Source organism: Ziziphus jujuba, chromosome 4 (assembly GCF_031755915.1).
Source record: "Ziziphus jujuba cultivar Dongzao chromosome 4, ASM3175591v1".
Lineage (NCBI taxonomy): Eukaryota > Viridiplantae > Streptophyta > Magnoliopsida > Rosales > Rhamnaceae > Ziziphus > Ziziphus jujuba.
In genome coordinates, this window is record NC_083382.1 from 11629868 (window position 1) to 11633423 (window position 3556).

The following is a 3556-nucleotide window of genomic DNA, read 5'->3' on the forward strand; positions in this document are numbered from 1 at the left end:
TTTGTTATTTTAGTATTTATACGTGACAGTACAATGACAGCATAATTTTTATTATAAATTAACAACAATACATCTTATTCAAACTATAAAAACCTTAATGAATTTCCATAACAAGTGAAGTTCAATTTGTACTTTTTAATCAAAACATAGGAAATTGAAATAGTTTTTAAATAGGGCATTGTATACTATCAACATCATTCATTTTGATATCTTAAGAACATAAATTTTCTTTATTGCATCATACTTGACAATATCTATCTTTTAAATGCTTACAATTTAGACCCACTCAACTGTGCTAAATTGAAGCAAAATCTAATGCTAATGTACCATAAACATACAAAGATAAATGCTTTCATATGGGTTAAAAGTTACATAGTTCTGGCCATTATGTAAGAGTGGAATCTTCCTAGCCTGCCCAATATCTTTACGAGGAATTTCTTTTTTCTTAGCATCTACTTTGTGCTGAATTTACCTTTTTGCAAAGGCTACGTTCACACTCACAAGAGATTCAGCAATAATTGTCTATGCATCCCATTAAAATGAGTCTTAGGTCTATCCATTCACACCTCAACAAAATTATACACATAAGAAAAACATAAGCTTGTTTCAAAGTTAAAAGGATATATAGAGAATTCAAATTATGAGCAACAAGAAGTAGTAAAATATATATGAAAACATAAACATCACATATTAAATTTAGTAAAAGATATATAAAAACATAAACATCATAGATTAAATTAATATAATCTTTATTATACTGAAATCATGAGCAAAAACTAATAATTAATATAGCAAAAACAAAATTTAATTAGTAGGTGGAGCTAAACGAAAACAAAGATATCCTTTACCTAGAAATCTCCATTTCCAGCAAGTAAACGCTCCTCTCCCTCCATTTTCAAATTGCAAATACGCAAAATTCTATTAAAAGGTCAATATGAAGAAAACTTAACCTCAAGCATATTTAAAAAAAAAAAAAAAAACTCAAATCTAATTATTTTGAAACTATTGGGACATGTGTCCAGTGAGCATGACATCTAGATAAAAGTTTCAAGCATAAAAACCTAACCATAGGAATAAAAATTAAATTAGTTCATATCCGCTATGAAGTTCTTTAACTGCTTCAAGAGAATGGAAATGCCATGTGTAAAACATATATCCAAGGTGACAGCATGCTTAAAAATTTTCAAACAAGTAGTTTTCGAAGATTACAAGTGAAACGAATTCAAAATTTTATACCTGCTGGGTCTTAGAGCTGCTCTCTATATACGCTGCAGCACCAATTTGCTTTCTTAGCTCCTCTCCTTGTTTCATAAGCATAATGAGCTCCCCTTTGATGATACAATCTACAAATACTTTCCCAAAGTGTGAGTGACCACAATAAAGAGAACATACTGGGACAAATATTATGACATTAGATCCCATATGATTAGCTGAATAAATTTGTCCTCACGGAGATATGAAATAGATGAAGGATCCATGTTAGCTTTATAATATCAAAGTCATTGGTTTTTTTCCCATTGTTGACAAAGAATACAAGCCACTTTTAGCCATTTGTTCCAACAAGAACAACTAGAAAGTTAGGTGCAAATCGACGAAGTTTCGAAAACAAATTAGAATAAATGAATTCAGTACTAATATGCTAAAACTAATCAATCAACAAACAAAAGCTCTCTACCATATGGAAAAAGGTAACACATTATTATAAAAGGAAAAGCAATAAGTATTAATGCTTTAATCATAATAAGTGGTAAACAACAATAAAAAAAAGTGAAGAGAAAACAAAACAAGTACCTTCTTAAGAATTTTCATAGGTTGCCCTATTAATTAAAGATAAAGCTAGCACAAATATGTTTGCATCTTGCTAACTCAGTGACCTTAACCTGCCGTAATCTTCTTGACCGTTGAATAATGGAAAAATGAAAATTTATCGGACAAATAAAAAACCGACTAAAACCCTAACTCCATCAACAAACCAAAACAATCCACATAGTTGAACCAAATATATAAGAACTATTACACCTACAGCGCAACATAGTCAAAAGTTGACAATGCTCTAGTACACAGCCAGATTTGCACTAAAATTGTCAAACATGGTAGGCGTGTAAGCCAATCCTCCCATAGAAAAAAGCATAAATATTGAGACAGAGAAACAGTCCTCTCTTGAAGCCTAATACGCAAACCAAATTTGAATTTATTTTTTTTACCTATTTTTTGAAATCTTTTTTCTGCTTGTTTTACAATGTAAATTTTCAATGTCTAAAATAGGTACAAGAAAGAAATCCCAAGCAACAAAATCTCGGTAGGAAAAATCATGAAATTATTTCAATGCTAATATGATATATGAAGAAAGTTTTAGGGGGTACTATGATAAAGTTTATGCAGATACACATGGTAAATAACTGAGTCACTCTTTAGTTACACACTAGAAATAATACATTAGAAGCATGTTTGCCACAACTTATTTATTCTTTCCCCCTCTATACTGTATGTCCATAATCTCAGCATTTGAATCCAACAAGAAGTAGGCATTAAGGCAATTATAATAACAAAGGAATTAGTCCTGCCACTAATTATCATCTTAATATGTGGCCATTTATAGGTATCAACTATCATGCTAGATGTTTTTGAGTTCCATACAACTATCAAGTTAACGTCTTTGACTTCAAACTACAAAGGGGAAGAGAGATAATTATATGAGAATCAGTTTAAACCAACCTTAGACAACAATGCCAACAAAATTATGACACAAATAATAATTATAATAATTAACAGTTTAAGCTTGGAATAGTAACTAAAGGTTTAATATTTTCTCTCCGAGGAGCTTCTAAAGTGCCATGAAGTTGTCCTATAGTAAACAAAACCATAAGAATCTACTGATCCCTGAAGCAAGGTTCTCTGGTTTATTCACCACAAGTTCAACCTTCTTTCCAGTCAAAGACCTCCAAAGTGAATACCACCAAAATCAATGACAGCACCAAATAGGTGCGAGTTAACTAAATTAACTGAACAAAAGCACCAATATCATTTCCATTACTTGGACCACAAAAAAAAAAAAAAATATATATATATATATATATATAATTGAATGAAATAAAAAGAAGTGGACCGACAAGACAAAAAAGTAAATCCAACAAATTTTTTTTTTTAATTTATACAATTTTAATAGAAAATAAATACAAATTGTAATCATTTTTTAGGGTGGAGGTATATATTCCCCATTTGTTCCCAGACAATATTGAAACTTTTTGTTATGAGAAACTGTAACACATTTTAAAGTTTCATAAATAGCAAAGAAAAACGCCATGGGGTTACAAATAATAATCTCAAAACCATCACTCTAACTAAGGTGCTAATAGTTCTTTTAATTCATAAAAGAACTTATATTCTTTGTAGTTTTTCTCTAGGTGATAGTGGTAAAGATTACTGAGAGATGGTATGAAAAGTTTTTTTCAAGTTGTTATATACATATAAAATGATGTAGTTACCCAAAAAATGCTAAAATCAAACAAAATATATGCAGATATCTAATTGCTCCGGTAGTTCAAAGAAAACACAC